Here is a 19,735-nt window from a genome sequence, read left to right as displayed (position 1 = left end):
GTCCATCCCACAGGGCACAGCCCCCTCCAAGTGCTGCAGCGTGGGTCACTGTGCCCCGGGGTCATTCCTGCCAGGACAGGCTGCTCCAGCGGGGCCCTCTGGCCGCGGGGTCACAGCCTCCTCTCAGGCATCGCCGTGCTCAGCGTGGCTGCTCCGGGGGCTGCAGGGGGATCTCTGCAGCCCCATGGATCTCTGCATCCGACACCGCCGTCCTTGGAGTCATCAGGAATAGGCTGAGCTCTGCCTGAAGCTCTTCTCACATTCCCCACACCCTTCCCAGCACAGGGAGGGTTTTTCCTCCTCACAGCTCCCCGGGCTGACAAGGAGTTGAAGAGACACGGAGAAGGGAAAAGGAAAAGGCAGAAGGAGAGGAGGGAAACGGAGGAAGGAGATGAGAAAGGAACATGGATGGATGTAGGACAGAATGAGGAGAGGAAGGAGGGCAGACAAGGAGCAGATGGGATTTGCCTCCATGGCAGAGGGAAGGGGAAGGAGATCCCCCCAGTCCATCCCTGGCAGGATGGCATTGGCAGTGAGGCTGTCCTGCAGCGATGCTGGGCTGGGAGATGGAGCAGCAGAGAGGGGAAAGGGGCAGTGATTCCTCCTGCCCTGCCTGGCTGTCCCAGCCTGGAGCGTCCTGGCGCTGCCGAGGCCCTTGGTGCGTCCGGCACTCCGGAGCCCGAAGCTCACGGCTGCTTTATAAAGCTGACAAAGTCAGCAGGATGGGTCTGGATATGATCTGCAGCAAACTGGGTTTATTGGTACAGGAACAGGGCACAGAGCTGAACAGGGCCCAGGGACAAAGACAGGGCGCAAGCTGAGGGCACAGGGGGTTTTTATATGGGGTAGTGAGGGTGGAGCTGAGGGTCAGGGTCCAATGGATATGGGGGAAAATGGTGCAAAGGAGGGGTTAAGGGTCGGGTCAGCTAATGGGGAAACAGGGGCAGAGGAATGCAGTAAATTAGGGCCAATGGAGGGACAGAGAGGGAGAACATTCTAGGGACAAACCAGATACCGGTAATAGGGGGTAAACTAGAGTAATTAGGCCAAAGGGCCAATGGGGTAACCTAACTTTACATAAATGAGCATGTGCCTGCAAAGATCTGTGGGAGAAGCAAGCTTCTCACCATAACCTTGAAATCTATTCCTCTTATTGGGGACCAGTCCTCCGCGAGTGGGAGATTAAACTCTAATGGTAGGCCCATGGGCCTCCACACAAATGCATTTTCCTTTTCTTTGCAGTCTTTTTCTTCTCCATCCAGACAAACTTTATGATTGACAGATCCTGCCTTGGGAGAACAACAAGGGGTGAGCCCCTTGGGTGTTGTGAGAAAGGAGCCTCACACTTTAGAATTTTTAGAATTTTAATAAGGGATAAATAGAGACACATGAATAACAGCACTGGTGCTTGGTGATGGCCTGAGGCACACCTGTTAACCACAGCAACTCTTCTTATCTCCTTTTCCCCCTCCATTGGTCAAATACATATTCATAATGATTATAGTAATTCAGACATTTCTTTGAACTTGTTTACATGTTCCAGGAATTCTTTAGGTTGGTTTGACCCCCAACTCGCCTTTTTAGAGCACGTACAGGAATCGTGGATTGTTGTTTTGAGGGTTGTGTGTCACTCCCTCACAAGGGCCCCTGTTCTGTGGTTTCACAGGTGACAGTTATTGACAGTGGAAGGGTCAGTGGCAGGACTCCTCATCACATCCCTTCCTTAAATGTTATCTGACCATGCAGACGGTTTTAGCTATTTCCACAGGTCCTTTAAATGAACATTAGCTATTTCACAAATATCTCTGAGTTATTATTGTCAGTTAGTTAGAAAAATAAAAGCATTAGTTATTATTTCACAACTACAGCTACCTCTGCAAAAGTTAACATTATAATGCACAACATCTGGCATCCACTTTAATATTTTGCAAAAGCCAAAACTATAATGTATGTTTTTCACACTGTTTGCAAACCAAACTATCATCCATAAATGATGTTCTGAGGATATGAGCTACACAGGGGTCAGGGCATTGGCCACAAAAACTTGACAAATAATGCTATAGCAAAAGCAGTTAAAAGTGATTTCAAACTGTACTGCATCAAAATTGTTGTAATTAAGAATACTTTGCAGAAGTCAATACATAATAGCAAAAGCCAACACTACCCAGTTATTTATAACAAACCCAGGGCAGGTTTTTCCCTTGCATGGAGCACTTGGGCCTTCCCCGGGCCCCTTCTGCCCTCGTGCAGAGCCGCTGGCATTTTCCAGCACACCCAGTTTGTAACCAAGAGCCGGGTGCAGCCGAGAAGGCTCCAAGCGCCTCCTTCCAGGCTGACTCTGCAGGTGCCGAGGCTGCTCTGGGCTCTGCCAGGGCTCTGCTGGGGCTCAGCTCTGGGCCAGGCTGGGCCCGCTCTCCCCTCACATTGCTCCGGGCAGCTGAGGCACAGCGGGAGGAGGAAGGGACACGGCAAGGCAGTTGAGGGTTAAGAGAGTTTTTATTCAAAAAACTGCCATAACAAACAGGCTGTCCTAAGAACCATAACAAACAGGCAATCCTAACTACCCTAACCAACTAGCAGTGCTAACTACCATAACTAACTAGTTGACCTAACTACTGTAACAAGAAGCTGCCCTCAAGGGCTTCATCTCCTCGGCTGCTCCCTCAGTTGCTTTGCTGCAGTGATGAGAGGTGTCAGGCTGGAGAGAGGCTTGGCTGATGATAAAAATGGGTGCTGTCCAAAGGATAAAAAGGAAAGAAATGAACTGTTACTTTCCAAAGTCAAGTTCCTCACAGGCTCTGTTGCAACAGGAGAAAGGGAAATGGTTTGAAACTCAGGAGAGGGAAGCAGGCTCAGATTTAATCTAAGGAAGAATTTTTTAACCAGCAGAGTGGGGAAACACTGACAGAAGGTGCCCAGAGATGTGGGAGGTGCCTCCTCCCTGGAAACATCCAAGCTCAGGTCAGGCAGGGCTCTGGGCCCCCTGAGCTGCCTGAAGATGTCCCTGCTCGCTGTGGGGCACCAGGCCCAGATGAGCTCCAAAGGAGCCTGCCAAGCCACAGCAGGCAAGGATTCTGCTTGCTCTGTGTGTGGAACGCAGCCAGACTGGAGACTGTCGGAGGGGGCCCCACAAGAAAAGCCCTCCCTGGCGCTGCTGCTTCCCCTGCAGCCCCTGGCCCTCACCTGCAGCAGCTCCTGGGCAGCCCAGCGCCGCTCCTCGTCCGTCTCCAGGCTGCACTCGATGAAGTCCCGCAGCAGAGCCGACAGGCGCCGGGGCTGCTGCAGCTGCGGGGTCCCGTTCTGCCGGATCAGAGCGCGAGCCTGCAGGGAAAGCAAACTCAGCGCTCTGCCAGCTCCCTTCACACCCACACGGGCTCACATCCACCCCGGGCCTCAGCCCCAGCTCCAGGGGCACTTTCCTCCCTGCCACAGATGCTGCTCACAGCTCATTTTGCTATGCCAGCCAAAAAACCCAAACCCTGGGGCTGCCACAGCCACTGCAACATCCAAACGATCTCGCCTTGAGAGCCAGTTCCATTGGCTGACTCTGTTAGTAGGAACCTTCATCAGAAATATTGTGTTATTTCAGAGGATTCTTACATCAAGTGCATCTCTGCAATGCCACTGACACTCAAGTAAATGCATTCCTGATGCCCCATCCCAGAAACTGCCAGGCAAGAAACAGGAGTTTTGTGATGCTGAAAGCTCAGGCTTGGTGACACAGAGAAAGTAGCTTGGACTAGGAAAGAAATATGTTAGACTATGGGGATGTTAAACAATCATCTTCATGTTTTCAACAAGTTTCCCAGTGAGAAGAATCAGGGGAGAAATCATCTCGCAAAACCTCTTTTAGAAACTCCTGCAGAAAATTTGTTGGGTTTGGGGGCGGGATGTGGGGCTGGTGTGCAGTTTTCTTGCAAGGTAACATTAGAGCTGATGCACTTGCTTCACATTTTCAGGTCATCCTCACAGCCAGAAGAGCTGCAACAACATAAATCCCAAAGCAAATTGTTGCTAGAGATTGCAGAATCTTTGTCTGTGTTGAAGATGGAGTGCTCTGGGCATTCCCTTCCCATGTGCAGAAACCTCCAGCTGCTGCTCCCAGTGCAGGGTCCCCCTGTGCTCACAGGCCTCTGCAGCCACTGCAGAATTTGCCTCTTACCATGGCCCCCGTTTCCCTGAAGTAAGGAGGTTCTCCTTCCACCATCTCGATGGTCACAATGCCAAAGGCCCAGATGTCCACCTTGGGGCCATAAGGAGATCTGGTCACAACTTCTGGGGCCATCCAGTGAGCAGTGCCCACCATGGAGCTGCACTGGTCCTGCTCAGGGCTGAGCTGAGCGCAGAGGCCAAAATCAGCTGAGGACAGAAACAAACCCTGTCAAAGGCAGCTGCAATGAGGAAACCAAGCACAAAGAAGGGCCATAGGCAGAGCAAAGGCACTGCTGGCAGCCTGCTCCTCTCCTGAGCTCTCTGCAGGGGCAGCCGCTCTCAGCTGGCAGCAGGGGCCGGGCAGTGCCCCCAGCAGCCCTTGTGGGGCTCTGGCCCTCCCTGGGAAGCAGCCCCACACCCGCAGCCCGGGAGCGCCGTGCCTGGCCAGGAACACCCACCCAGCCTGACAGAGCCGTCCATGCCCAGGAGGATGTTGGAGCTCTTCAGATCCCTGTGGATCACCCGCTTGGAATGGAGGAAATCCAGGCCCTGCAGACACTGAGAGAGAACAATGTGGTAAATGGGTATGATTCATGCTAATAAAATTGAAACAATAATCGATATTGATACAGTAATTAATATTTGGAAACAGTAAAACAGTTAAAAGTTGTAATGCCAAAGAAGAAAGGGAGAGGAGGGGCTCCACTCCCGTCTCCTGGCAGATGTTCAAGGATAGGAGGAAAAAGCAAGAGCTAACAGTTACTAAAAATTAACAGAGTGAAGGGAAAATCTGCTTGGGTCCTAGGAAAATGCCCACTATAAGAGATTTATTGCTTTGATGCTCAAACGTAGTAATATGTTAATTTTGGCTTACATTATACTGGCTTGGTGCACATGTGTAACCCAAAGGTGAATTAAAGGACAAAGAGAAAGAGGAGAGGTCTTCATCCAAAACGACCCCCAAAGACTTGTGCGACCACCAAACCAAGTGGTGAAGCGTGCACGGTAAAGGTGGTGATGAGGGCAGAGGTAAAAATGTGATGAATCAAAAATGGGAGGAGATGACATGGACACATGACATATAAGGGGGGAATCTTCACTTGGCAAGCTTGCACGTGTGGTGGCAAGGGTCCAAGAGCCCTGCACTCCGTACCCCCTGGTTATCTTTTGCTTATGCGCTATTATTTGAACCAAATGATCCCTTACTTTAATCATATTATATTGTCAATATATATTTTCTAAACTATTAAATTAAAATTGCTGCTATCTCAAATATTGTTTGTTTTTTTTTATGATGGGATAATTGGGCAAACATAACAACAAGAAACACGAGGGCAAAAACCAATGGCCGGAATATATCACACAAGGAAGGACAGTTCAGAATTGTGCCAGCAGCAGCTTTGCTGTGACAGGCCAGGAGTGCAGTGCACACAAGCTCCAGGCAAACGGTTCAAGGCAAAGCTGAGAACAGCAAATCTCAAATCCAAACCAGACAGAGAGTACCACAACAGCAGGAGAGAGAACAAGAACAGAGCAGAAGTGCAGTGATGCTGGCAGGCCGTTCACTGCAGAGGCTCTTTCTTCCCCAACTCATAAAAACAACACAGAAACAAAGCCCTGAGCATGGAGCCTCTCCTGTTCTCACGCCCTGTTTGGAAGAACCATTGTGTCCCAGCCGTGGAGTGACAAGCAGGATCCCTCACCTCCCGACTGACAGCTGCCATCTCTCCTTCAGCCATGCGTGTCTGTCTGACAACGTCCTGCAAAGTTCCTCCATCCATGTATTCCATCACCAGCCAGAGATCTCCATCAACAAGGAAGCTGGAAGAGGAAAACAATGGCATGGAGATGGATGTGCAGAGCTCAATTGCCCCATGGAAAAGCCTGGAGTGGAGTTTTGATTCCAGGTCACTTGTCAGTGAGGACAGAATCAGATGGAGAGACATTCCTGCCAGGCTGCACAGCCCTTGGAATCTGCATAGTCTAAAGGAGAAGGAGACACCTGTGAGAAAGGAGAGGCCTTAGATGGCAAGCAGGTGAAAAATGCAGTTTAGCAACAGCCCAGATCCATGTGGAACCACAACCCTTGGCCCCAGCTGGTTCTGAACTCATCAGTTCCACCATTCCCTGCAGAACAAGGCAACACAACTGCCAGGGTTATCCAGGGGAGGAGGCCGTGCAGCACTTGGGACAAAAGCAGTCAGAAAACCTTTCAGAAAGTCCCGTGACAAACCGGCAAGGCCAGTGAAAAATGGGCAAATGAGGCATTTCTGGAAACAAGAACCTGATCTTCCTGGCATCTGTAGCAATGGAAAAGGGCTGGGAAGAAGAAGCCAAGGGAAATAATTTCTGCTGTGGTTCATCAGACTTGCTGGGAGACACAGCAAACGGGGAGGAACTTGAAGGAAAAACCAAAGCAAAGCAACAAAAGCACTTGGAGGGAGAGAACTGCCAGGCTGTTGTTTTGGGAAGATGTGGCTGGGTCAGGCATTTTCAAAACAGGCTACGGACTCCGGATGCCAAAAAATGTTAACGCAGGGCCCAGGCACAGGATAAGAGCTGAAGTACTCACCTGTCCAGAAATTTGACAATGTTGGGGTTCTTCTTTTCCTTCAGGAGCAGGATCTCATTCACAGCTCGTTCCCTGTTCTGCCCTCTGAGACTCATTTTCTTTATGGCCACCTGAAGGGACATTGCAGCCTTTAACTGCAGGAGTCTGTGCCAGGAGGCCACAGCACACACGGAGCGAGTCTTTGTGGAGCAACGGAGCTGGGCTGTGCCCAACTGCCTTGGGATGGGACACCAGAGCTCAGCAAGGGCCATTGCCACAGCCCATTGCTCTGCCAGCTGGGGGCTGCTTACAGGACACACGGCCAGAGACATTTGGCCTTGCAAGCTCTGCAGAAATGGTCCCTCAGCTGTCAGCCTCAAAGCTCTAACAACATTCTCTGCACCTACAGTCCCCTCAAATGGCCTCAACATTCTCATTATTATTACTATTCAAACACATGTTGCAAGCAGGAGGTAATTCTGGTTCTGTGAAAACAGAGCAAAACAGCCAGGAACCCTTTAGCAATTCTATGGGATTTGCTCATGATTTCAGATCCAACTGCTCTGTATGGGATTGCACAACAAAGCAAACACGCACATCCATTGCTCAGGTGATGCCTCTCACAGGCTGTCACTGACACCAGACCCAAACACAACTGCAGGATTTAGGAGAGAGCTTTGCTCTGGACATCCATCTTCTCATTTCTCTCCCTCTCCCTCTGTGAACAGCTGAAGTAGGACTAATACCCCAAACTGAGCCCAAGCAGGAGCTCTCCCTAATTACGGCTTGAGGTTCCCTTTGAAAATGAAAGGCAGGATGGAAAAACTGCTAAATAATGTTCCTGTCTGAGGCTGGGATGAAGATTAATTGGGCCTCAGTCTCGAGCAGCTGATGCATTCACACTTTTAGATATGAAGATCAAGCCAGGGTGTCCTGCTCTGACAGACACCACTGCCCTCCTTGCATTCCTTGGGCACTTGAGAAGGACCAAGTCTGTCCCAGCTGTGCTCTGCAGGCTGACACTGCCTTCAGAGGAGCAGCCTGGGCAGGAAAGCTCTGCTGGCCCCCAGAGCTGCAGCCACAGCTCCCAGCAGAGGGGAAAGCCCTGCAGAGCTGCCGGCCGTGCTGGGCGTGTTGGCACTGACCTCTCCTCCAGTGGCTCTGTCGAGTCCTTTGTAAACGGTTCCGAAAGCCCTGGAGACAAAAGAGCAGAGAAGAAAGAAGCAGCACTTTAGGCCCTGGCAGTGAAAGCCAGCCCAGACAGGAGATCTCTGCTGCCTGCAGCGTTCACAAACACCTGGGTGCATCGACCCTTCCAACAGCAGCACAGCAGCCACCAGCCCTCTGCCATGCAAGGTGTGCAAGAGAAAACTGAGACCCAACACGAAGGAACTGGGCTGGAGCAAATCCCAAATGTCCACCCTGAATTGCTTTAGCTCAAATCCTGAGGTGAGAAATGGGTGTCTAAAGAAGTGGAAAAGAATGCATTTCATCCTTTTCCATTTCCTGCCTAAGACCTGCAGGATCCACAAGGGCCCTGCCATCAGGCAGGCGATGCATTTTCCCCCAGAGTGCATCAGCTCTGTGTCTGTTACTGAATGTATGGGGTCTGCTACCTGTGCTAGAATAGACCACTTATTAGTTCATCTCTGGTTTCTGTTTCTAAACCATTAGGTTGATAATCCTGACCAGTGGATATTTTTTGACGGAAAATATTTGAAAGAAATCTTCTTGAGAACTGTTTTCTGACAGTCACCAGAGGGTGAGTTGCTCTTTTAGGCAATCCAGCTCCAGGGACAGAAGATCTGCCAGGTCCTGCTCCTTGCTGCAGGCAGGACACTGCCAGCCTCAGGGGCCTTTGACGATGCCTTCTGACCACAGTTATCAATCCTGATCAGGACTGAGAGACAGCAGGATGGTAGCCCAGTGCCTGAAGGTGCTTTGGGATCTCCTGAGCTCTCACTTGATCCTGCACCAGCACAACCCCCAGCCCTGCTTGTGCAGAAGCAGCTGCCGTGCACTTACCCTTGGCCAATCTGCTCCACTTCCTGGTATTTCTCATCAGGCTCCGCCTCGCTCACGGTGTTCCCTGAAAGAAAAAATGTGGAAGATGCTCCCTCCCAGAGTGAGAGCCTGCCTTGCAGCAGAGCCAGAACCAGCCCCACACAGCACTTGCTCGGGCACCCAGGGACAGAGCAGACGTACTCAGCTGCATCAGGCACCATTCCCCTCTCCCCTCTGGCTGCAGGGCTGTGCTGCTGTCAGAATGTTCAGCCCAGGATCCCACAGCAGAGGGAGCTTCATTGTCCTCTTCCCAAGCAGAGGGAGCTTCTCCATCCTCTTCCCAAAATGCTGCAGCTTCTCCATCCTCTTCCCAAAATGCTGCAGCTTCTCCATCATCTTTCCAAGCCAGGGGATGGTCACTGTCCACTTCCCATGCTGGGAGATGTTCACTCTCCTCTTCCCAAGACACAGGATGTCCTCCATCCTGTGGGAGGAGGATGGGAGATGGGAGATGTCCTCCATCCTCATCCCACACTGCGCATTGTCTGTTGTCCTCGTTCCACTCCGGGAGATGTCCTCCATCCTCATCCCACTCCGGGAGATGTCCTCCATCCTCATCCCACACTGCGAGTTGTCCGTTGTCCTCATCCCACTCCGTGGGAGCTTGGCCATTCTGGTCCCACTCCAGGGCACATCCACCGTCCTCGTCCCACGCCGGGAGATGTCCCCTGTCCTTGTCCCACCCCGCGGGAGCCTCGCCGTTGCATTCCCACACCGCGGGATGTTCGCTCTTGTCTCCCAGAGCAGTGGGAAGTTCACTGTCATCTCCCGGCACTGAGGGAAGTTCACCATCGTCCCCTGGAGCAGCGGGAAGCTCACTGCTGTCTTCCTCCTCTTTGGCCTCCTCTTTGGAAGCACAGGGAGACCCAGGAGGTGCTGGTGCTGCTTTTGTGCCCTGTGGACAGACGGCAGCGTGAGGGACTGGAAGTTCTATCTCAGTTATCACCTTATTTATCCTCAGCTGCACATCCAGCTGCACTAAGCAGAAAATGGGTTTGGAGCTGTTCCGACTAACAATGGGCTAAAGTCGGCATTGCCACTTATTGTTGGGAATTCAATATTCCACCATGGCTAAAGCCAGCAAACAATCCTCTGCCTGCAAAACCAGACCTGCAGCTCTTCAAAAGCTCTTCAGCAGAAAAGGAGAAAACTGATGGGAATTCCTTTGCTGCTGCTGCTGCAGGCACTGACAGGAACTTTCCTTCAGCCTCCCAGGCTGGCACTGGGCTGCCACATGCCGAGCTCACAACTTGCTGCACAATTCCAAGTACCAAAGGTTCCTTTCCCACTCACCGAAGGAGGAGCTGCTCGGAATGTAGACATGAGGTGCCCTGAAACGGGAGACATGAACCAGATGCTGTTAGGAGACAAACTGCCAGTGGTGGGAAATGCCATGGAGCAAGGCAACCCCGAGAGAGCATTTTGCTTTCACAGCATTCCTCCAGGAGCCACAGTCCCTTCCCACAGCAAGCAAGAGAACAGCACAAAATACTGGGCTGGGTCAGTTCTTGGCTGGAGCAGCAAAGGGAGGGAGTTCCAGGCTCTGCTGGCACAGACTCAATGCTTGAGGGAACAGAACCCCCCAGGGCTCATTGCAGATGCTGTGCACGCCCCGCTGGCTGCAGACACCCCCTTTTTCAGCTGCAGCTGCTGGCAGGAGCTCTCCTAAAGCAATGGTGTCTTCATGGCAATTTGGTTCCAAAGTCAACTCAGCTCCGGAGGAAGAACAGAAAGCACACAGCAAGCCCAAAGCCACAGATGCTGCAGCAAAGGAAAACCTCGACTTACGTGCCAAATGGGTTAAAAAATACCCCGAATAAGCCACAGAGTACACAGTGCAAACTGCAGCAGCCACGTGCTGCATCATTTTGGCTGCGCTGCACACGTCTGCAGCCTGTAGCCCTGCAAGCACAGAAGGACACCCGTCAGGGCTGGGCTGGCTGCTGAGAATGCCTCGGGCAGGAGGATCCTCCGGCAGCGAGCCCAGAGCCACTCTGGGCACTGAGGCCTCCGTGTCCCACAGCAACGGGAACACCACGGGGACGTGGCGCTGTTCCTGTGACATCCCAGCAGCAGCTCACACAGAAACCGCCTGGAAGGTTCTCCTGTGTCACAAAGGAGCACAAAGAACCCTCCCAGGGCACAGCCCATGGCCCGAAGGGTGCAAGAGGAACTCGGAAAATGCAGCAAACAAGGACACCCCACAGCCCAGCCTGAACACTGAGGAGGAACAAGGACGCACCAAACCAAAGGAAACGTGACCATTAGTCACTGATACTTCTGACTAAAAGCAGCAAGCCTTGTTCCATCTGGGATCTTTGTTCTGGTTCTAAATGCTGGCAAGGTTCTCCACTCTAAATACACAGAAGGCAGGAACTGGGGAGGAGGTGGGATTAGGAATGAGGAGGAGGAGGAGGAGGGAGAGAGGAAAAGGAGGAGCAGGAAGAGGAGGAGCAGGAGCAGGAACAGGAGGAACAGGAGGTTCCAGTGCCCCCTGTGGCCGCGGGTGCGGGACCATGGCCCCCAGCTCATCCTGCAGGTGAGCGGGGAGGGGGAGCCCGTCCCAAATCTATCGGGCGGGTCCTTGAGAGGGTTTTTTATTGGGGTGTGTTTGGAGCTTGCAGATTGTGGAATTGACCCCAACTATCATCTGGTGTCCCGGAGAGGTTTTTCTCTCTGTGTTCATAAGTTTGGATGTTGCGGGACCCCAAAGCCGAGCCCCTTGGGGGATCCTGGGGGCCCACGTAGCCATTGCCCAGTATGGGCAGGGGAGGACATTGGTCCTGGGGACCCCCGGGAGAGCAGAGGAGGGGAACCCCTGGGACCCCCAGATTGGGGAGAGCAGAGAGGGGCGATCCCAGAGCTGGGGGGCCCCGGCAGACTGGAAAGGGGGGGAGCCTGGAGAGGAGGGACCCCTGGGATCCCTGGGATCTCAAAGTAGAGCATCAGGGGAGAAGATCCCCCATGGACCCCCAAAAGCCCCTGGATCATCCCTAAGCAGGACGCTGGAAAAGGGGGAACCCCTGGAGGCATTTGACCCCTATGATCCCAAGGAAAGGAAACCGCTGGAACCCCAAAAGTGGAGAGATCAGCAATAGGGAACTCCTAGGAGAGTTTTTTGGGGCTGAATCTTGACATTGTGGAGATTTTCATGGACACAAGACTCCTGCTGAGTTCCAGACATGGAATTGTGCAGAAGGAGCCTCCACTCTAAGGTCCTCCCATCTTGGTTTCCCCCAAATCAGGGTTTGTCATTCCCAAGCTGTGGACAGAATGAGGAGGAGGAAAAGCCCCAGAGATCCCTCACGAGGAGGGGCTGCAAACCCAGCCCAGGGAGGTGTGAGGAGGAAAGAGCCCCCCTGAGTCAGGAAGGTGCCCAGAGATGCAGCCAGAGCTCAGAGCTGGTGGAGAAGTCTCATGGCAGGGAGAAGCCCCACAAGTGCTTGGAATGTGGGAAAGGTTTCAGCTACAGCTCCACCCTGATGGAACACCTGAACATCCACACTGGGAAGAGGCTCTGTGAGTGTGGGGAATGTGGGAAGAGCTTCAGTGGGACCTCCGACTGAGCTTCAGCAAGCACCACAAGATCCACACTGGGGAAGGGCCCTAGGAGTGCTTGGGATGTCAGAAGAGCTTCAGGTGGGATTCAGAGATCGTCACTCACCAGCACTTCCACACCAGGGAGAGGCCCTGCGAGTGTCCTGAGTGTGGGAAGAGCTTCGTGCGCTGCTCCATCTCCATCCCCCGTGGGAGGATCCGCGCTGGATGATCCCCGGTGACCCCCGTTGGGCAGAGCCCTGGTGACCCCTGTTCTGGATGATCCGTGTTGGGCAGGGGGAAGGTGTTGGAGAGATTTCTTTCCCTTCTCCTTGTGCTGCTGTGATTTGGTTGGTAATAAATTCCCTCCGTGAGCCCAGGCCGGGTCTGTTGTGCCCGTGTGGGATTTGCTGCGGGATCTCTCCCGGTCCTTGTCCCCACGCAGGAACCCTCAGTTCCATTTTCTGTCCCTGTGCGGCTGCGGGGGGCAGGGACAGAGCGGCTCTGGGGGTGCCTGGCATCGGGCCAGCGACACCGCTCGCCACGGGCAGCCCTGAGATGCCGCGCACCTGGGCACGCATTGCTGGGCTCACCTGAGCTCCCACCTGCCCGGCGCCCCAAGGTTCTTCCTGCCCAAAAAACCCCCAGCCCGGGGCTGCAGCATCCCAAAAGGCCTCAGCCAATCAAAACACAGCCAAAACGCGCCGCAGACAATGAGCGCGGTGGGCGTTGAAGAATCATCAGTTTTGTGGCGGAGCCTCTGAAATCTGTTCCCCAAAAGTGGCGGCAGCCAATGAGAGCGCGCGGCGCTGCCGAGCCCGCCCTGCTCCGGACTGGCGCTCCCAGCGCAGCGCGGCTGCTTTGGGGCTGCTGCTCCCTGCCCGGCCCCGGCCATGGGGCGAGGGGCGGCAGCTGGGGCCCTGCTGGTGGCACTGGTGGTGCTGGGAGCCCCCCCGGGTGCGGGCGCGGAGCTCTCGGGTGAGCGGGGGGCGGGAGGCGCTGGGACAGGGGGGGAGAAGGGGGAAAAGGGGGCGAAGGGGGGAGCCCGGAATGGAGGGGGAGGAGGAGGGGACCCCCCAAAAGGGAGAGCAGGAGGGGTTGAGGGGTGGGGGGAGGTGAGGAAGGGGTGGGAGATGGTGGGGAAGTGGTGAAAAGGGGAGAGTGGGACTCCAAAACAGGAGCCCAGCGCTCCCCACCCGGACCCGTCCTGCGTCCCCCGCCGGGGCTGTTCGGGGAGAGGGAGCGTGGGGGGGGCCCCGGCCGGGCCCAGAGCCCACCGCTGCCCCAGCCCGACCTGCCTCGTCTCAGTCCCTTGATGAAGAGGCCTCTTACATCTCTACTTGTCTGTCACGGTGGTTAAGGACGGGCGAGAGGGGTCTGCTCTTGGAGGAGGGACCATCCCGAAGCTCAAAGCAGCCAGGCCGAGAGGTGGGGACGACTCCAGAGCTATTGTGCAAAAAGGGCAGGGTGCCCTGCGAGCTCAGTGTGGCATATAGCAAACAACACCCGTGGAAAACCAGTAAGCTAGCAATACTTTCAGGCCTCAGGTACATGACATTCCCCCCACCACTGGTTCAGCAAACAGGGTTTTTAATTTTTCGGTGGTCGCTCTCCATGACAATCGTGAGGTAGATGAAGGATATTTCGGACAGATTCTCACAGAAGTCTTTGTTATTCTTCTCGAAGTTCATGAGTTTGGCAGGACCTTGGCTGAGCAGCAGTCTGTGTCATCAATTAATAACATTTTATGAAACTGATGGCTTCTCATGTCACTTCCTTATCTACAAGTCCCTGGCCCTATCTCTGAGCAGATTCATAGCATCTGTTTGTAAAGACACTTTCCTCTTCAGTCTTTCATGGAGGTTCCCCGTTTATGGGACATCCCCCAAGGAGCAGGGTGGCCCCCTTGCTGCAGCTCCACCCCTCTGGCAGTGCTCAGCCAATCAGAGCACGCGGTGCTGATGACTCAGTAGTTGCCAGGCAGACCCGCACTCCCAGCGTTCCCCATCTGTGCCCCCCCCTCGGCCCCAGCGCCCCCCTCGAAGGGGGATTTGGGGAGGTGGGAGTGGGGCAGCGCCAAGGCCGGGTCCCCCCGCGCTGTCCTGGCGGGAGCGGCTGCAGTGGGGACCGAGTGCGGGCGGGAGCGGCCGAGAGCCCAGCGCTGCCCCAGCCCGACCTGCCCCAGCTCCATCCCTGCCCCTGCCGGGGGATGCTGTGGGTTTGGGGGGAAGAGGGAGCCGGCAGTGGGAGCTGGGCCTGGGGCAGGAGGAGAAGGGAAGGAGAAGCAGGGCTGAGGAACAACCTGGTCAAATGCTTCACGTGGGACAAGGTGGTGGGATTGTGCAGGAGAAGGAGGAATAGCAGGAGGAAGAGGAGTGTGAGGAAGAGTGGAGACACAGGAGGAAGAGGAGGAGCAGAAATAGGAGGCACCACAAGGTTCCACCTCTCCCTGTGTCTGCAGCCTCCTCTCCAGCCCTAGGAGCGTTGCCCCCCCACCACATGCAGCCCTCCGGGGAAGGGGGATCCACGATTTTCATGGGGGTGAATATTGGTGTTTCTGAGCTTTATTGGGGTAAATACTGGTACTTTGGTGTTTTGCAGAGGCTGAATCTTTACGTTTTGGGGGGTTCTGGCTGAATCTTCATGTTTGGCCGCTATTGATCTATTTCTTGATGCTTGTAGGATTTTTGCGCTGAATCTTGGTGTTTTGGCAGTTCTTACAGACACAAGATGCCCAATGACTTCCTGAGATGAACTCAGGCAAGGAGGAGCCCCCAGCCCAAGACGCTCTCATTTTGTTTTTCTCCCAAACCAGGATTTTTCATTCCCAAGCTGCGGCCAGATGGAGGAGAAGAAAATTCCTGGAGATGCTGGATAAGAAGGGGCTGCAAGGAGGAAAGACCCCCCCCTGTCCCAGGAAGGCGGCCGTTGATCCAGCCAGAGCTCAGAGCTGGTGGAGAAGCCTCATGGCAGGGAGAAACCCCACAAGTTCTTGGAATGTTGGAGCCGCAGCTCCAACCTGAGGAAACACTAGACAATCCACAGTGGGGAAAAGCCCTTTGAGTGTGGGGAATGTGGGAGCACCTTCAGGACAGTCTCTGGTCTAATCCAGCCCCAGGTGATCCACACTGGTGAACGGCCTTATGAGTGCTTGGAGTGTGGGAAGAGCTTTGCGGGGAGCTATGCCCTGAGAAGCCACCACTGGTGCCTCCACACTGGGGAGAGGCCCTACAAGTGTTCTGAGCGTGGGAAAAGGTTTCAGTCCAGCTCCAATCTCCTCGTATATCAGCAGATTCACACAGATGAGAGGCCCTTCTGCTGCCCTGACTGCGGGAAAGGCCTTAAGCAAAACTCCACCCTCATCAAGCACCGGCGCATCCACACCGGGGAGAGGCCCTACGAGTGTGGGGAGTGTGGGAAGATCTTCTCCAGCAGCTCTGGCTTGACCCGACACCAATGGAGGCGCCACTGAGGGAAGCCCTGTGTGTGCCCTGAGTGTGGGAAGAGCTTTGTGTGCTGCTCCAGCTCCATCCGCCCTGAGAGGATCCACGTTGGATGATCCCCAGTGACCCCCCTTGGGCAGAGCCCTGGTGATCTGTGGTCCAGATGGTCCATGTTTGGAAGACATTGGCTGGGAGGCTCCACATCTTCCTGGCTCCCATGGGCACCTGGATGAACACAGGGGCAGGAACATCCACTGGGACACAGACCAACAATGGGAATTCCTTGGGGACAGTGGATTTGTTGACTTTCAGTCCCAGAAACTCTTTTGCGTTCAGTCATATTTTCTGGTAGCATCAAGGAATACTGAATGGTCTGGGAGTTTGTTAAGTAATATGGAGGGGGAGCGGCACTGGAGACAAAAACCCCTCACCCCAATGTTCATGTTGCAACAGGGCTTATTTTTTCCCAAGCCCTCTCTTATGAAGGGCATTGAAAGATCCCATCTGGATGCCCTCATTGGTTTGAGCTCCACACCCCTTTGGGTCCTGGCCAGCGAGATGCCTGCAGCCTTGGGAGATATGTGATTGGGGGAGGCCCTTGTCCCTCATGGTAACATCTCACCCTTCTTGTCTTTATAAAGTTTTGTGAAGTGCTCTCTGTCATCCATCTGCAAGGGCCCTTTGCAAACAGGGCAACAGAAAGCAGCACGGATCTAATTTACAGTGGAGCTGCAGCATTCACTTCCAGGACCTGTTAGGGAGGAGCTCAGGCCACAGGCATAATGCTTATACAAATTACAACTTATCTCTGCAAGCAGAAAGCTATTTAACCCTTAACCCATTTAACCCTTAGAGGAAAACTCAACTATTAAAAAACAAGCTGTAACCCAGTTAACCCTTGGAGAAAAACCCAACTCCCAGAAAACAATCTGTAAACAGAAAAACAGTTTATAAACGTTTGAAAAAAACTGTAAGCAAATCAAGTCCCTATATGAACTGTGCATGAGGTAGGTGATCATTTGTGATCTACTGTTGAGACGACATCAGGATGCTGTCTATGATTTTCAGTGTCCATTGAAATGTATTTTAGGCAGCTGAATATCATGGGGTTATTGTACTGTTGTATTATTTATTGTAAAACATGAGAACATGACATTACTTAAAATTCAATGTGGGGGTGTACTTTCACCCCAACCTTTTTTCCCCTTTTTTCTTTGTATAATAAATAAAAATAGGAACACAAATGGAGTTTGAATACTATTACTTAGGGGGCTACTGAGGGGGTCTCTTTTTCTATCAGGACTTGAAAAAACCTCTTCCAGATGAGGCTTTCTCATTTATCTCAATGTAAGAATGGTTTAACTTATGCAAAGTTTCATCTAGGTTTACTAATATATTTTTCTTTACCAGCCAGGTTCATGGCTTGATCAGGGCAATAACCTTGGTTGGGAGATGTTTTCTGTGTATATATTTTAAAAACAAGCTTTTATTAATATCTAGTGCAAGAAGAATTTTTGGCATGAATAACAGTGCAAGCAATATACTTTTCCCCCTTTGTTAGAAGTCAGAATTTTTGTTATTGACTTTAATAGATTACTTTTAACTTTTAAAATGATGACAAGTGGCAGAATTTCAGTTAAAAAACTTTGCAACTGAAATTTGCTTATGATAAATTGATGTTCTTTGTGTACCTCAGTGGATATTCTTTGAATCTCACCCATTTATCTTGAAGCAATGCAAGAATAGTTACTAGGAGTACAGAAAACAGTCACTAGGAGTAAGAAAAGACATGTTAATACACATACTTGAGTTTCTTTAAGACACAGTAGTACCTGCCTGAGACAGAACTGTAAACGTCTTCTAAATAACTTTAGCAGAACTAGCGATCACAGGCTTATCAATTTTGGTTTCAGCAAATGCAAACAATAATAATAAGTATTGTACTATGAACTCTAAGGCAGATTTTACAAACAGTTGTACATTTTTGTAACTCTTGTGTGATAACCCTTCAATATTTTTACTCTTGGCATATGTTATTAGTTTATTGGAGTCTTTAGAATATGAAAACCTTGATATATCAGGACGTAAGGTGGTTGTCAAGCTCTTGAGAGGTTGTCCTGGTTTAGGGCAAATTTGTTAAAGAATCTGCAAAGGAGGGCCCCTCCAGAAAGCGAAACCCACACGGCCCCTCCCCCCAACCGGTTCAGGAAAAAATTCCTCGGAGAGAGGTGGAAAGAACCTGTTTATTTGACTGTCCCCGCACCCCCCAGCACACAAAATGAACAATACCCGATGACACTGCTCTGAGAAAGATGGCAAAATCAGAAAGTCTCTTTTGGGGGGTGGTTGCTCTGTTCTCAGTCCCTCCGGCGCTGGGCCAGCCGCTGCAGCCGAACCTTCGGTGTTCCCGGGTCCCAGTCCGGAGCAGGTTCAAGATGGTCACAGGAACAGGAGAGGAGAAACAGTCCAGGAAGGAATGTGGACTGTTTAGCTAGAACTAGCTAATAAGCAGAGGCAGAAAGCAGAGCAGAAGCAAGAGCAGAAAAAGAGAGCAAGCAAAAGCAGCAAGCTGAAACTGGAAGTGAAAAAACAGCCTAATGTACCGCTTTCCTCTGTGTCCCTGATAAGAGAAACCCAAACAAAACTTCCACTCTTCAGAGCCAGTCTTAAAGGCACAGAACAGATGAATGGGGATATACAAGCATCATAACGTCACCCCAGGACATTCCACCCCTTATCCCCATATCATTCTTACCCCACACTCAGATCTCCCTGAGGTACACATCGTGTTGTTCCATCTCTTTGCATTATCCACCACATGCAACCTGGTCCCTGAGCAAAGACAACCCCACAAACGGGTTTGTCTGTACTCGAGGCAGAATTGATCCACACAGTCTTCCCTAACAAACCTCTGATATGTACCACTGGGACTTTGTCTCCTTCTGTTACATTCAGGGACTCAGACTGGGCAGGACCTGCTCAGTTGGTGGAACCTCGGGTGTTAACTAACCAGGTGGCTTTTGCCAGATGCTGCTCCCAATTCTTGAAAGATCCCCCACCCAAAGCTTTCAACTGGGTTTTTAGTAGTCCATTGTACCTCTCCACTTTTCCTGCAGCTGGTGCATGGTAGGGGATATGGTACAACCACTCAATGCCATGTTCCCCAGCCCAGGTGTTGATAAGGCTGTTCTTGAAATGAGTCCCATTGTCTGACTCGATCCTCTCAGGGGTGCCATGTCTCCACAGAACTTGCTTTTCCAGGCCCAGGATGGTGTTCCGGGCTGTAGCATGAGGCACAGGGTAGGTTTCCAGCCATCCAGTGGTGGCCTCCACCATGGTCAGCACGTAGCGCTTGCCCTGGCGTGTCTGGGGCAGTGTGATGTAATCAATCTGCCAGGCCTCCCCATACTTGTACTTGGACCACCGCCCACCGTACCAGAGGGGCTTCACTCGCTTGGCCTGCTTGATGGCAGCACACGTCTCACAGTCATGGATAACCTGAGAAATACTGTCCATGGTTAGATCCACCCCTCGGTCTCGTGCCCACTTATAGGTGGCATCTCTGCCCTGGTGGCCTGAGGCATCATGGGCCCATCGAGCTAGGAATAACTCTCCCTTATGTTCCCAATCTAGGTCTATTTTGGACACCCCTATCTTTGCAGCTTGGTCTACCTGCTCATTGTTTTGGTGCTCCTCGGTGGCCCTACTCTTGGGTACATGGGCATCTACATGGCGGACTTTCACAGGTAGCCTCCCTACCCTGGTAGCAATGTTTTTCCACTCACCAGCAGCCCAAATTGGTTTCCCTCTACGTTGCCAGTTAGCCTTTTTCCACCTCTCCAGCCATCCCCACAGAGCATTGGCTACCATCCATGAATCAGTGTAGAGGTAGAGCTTTGGCCACTTCTCTCTCTCAGCAATGTCTAGGGCCAGTTGAACAGCTTTGAGTTCAGCAAATTGGCTTGATCCACCTTCTCCTTCGGTAGCT

The 19,735-nt window shown here is 52.4% G+C and overlaps 1 protein-coding gene across 1 annotated transcript in view; it reads right to left on the bottom strand.

Moving 5' to 3' along the window:
• LOC102065444 (class I histocompatibility antigen, F10 alpha chain-like) overlaps positions 1–19,735 on the bottom strand; it is a 469,176-nt gene that overhangs the window by 351,750 nt on the left and 97,691 nt on the right. The window lies entirely within an intron of this gene.

This window comes from Zonotrichia albicollis, chromosome 31, assembly GCF_047830755.1.
Source record: "Zonotrichia albicollis isolate bZonAlb1 chromosome 31, bZonAlb1.hap1, whole genome shotgun sequence".
NCBI classification, from domain to species: domain Eukaryota; kingdom Metazoa; phylum Chordata; class Aves; order Passeriformes; family Passerellidae; genus Zonotrichia; species Zonotrichia albicollis.
This window is presented reverse-complemented; position numbering and strand designations above follow the sequence as displayed.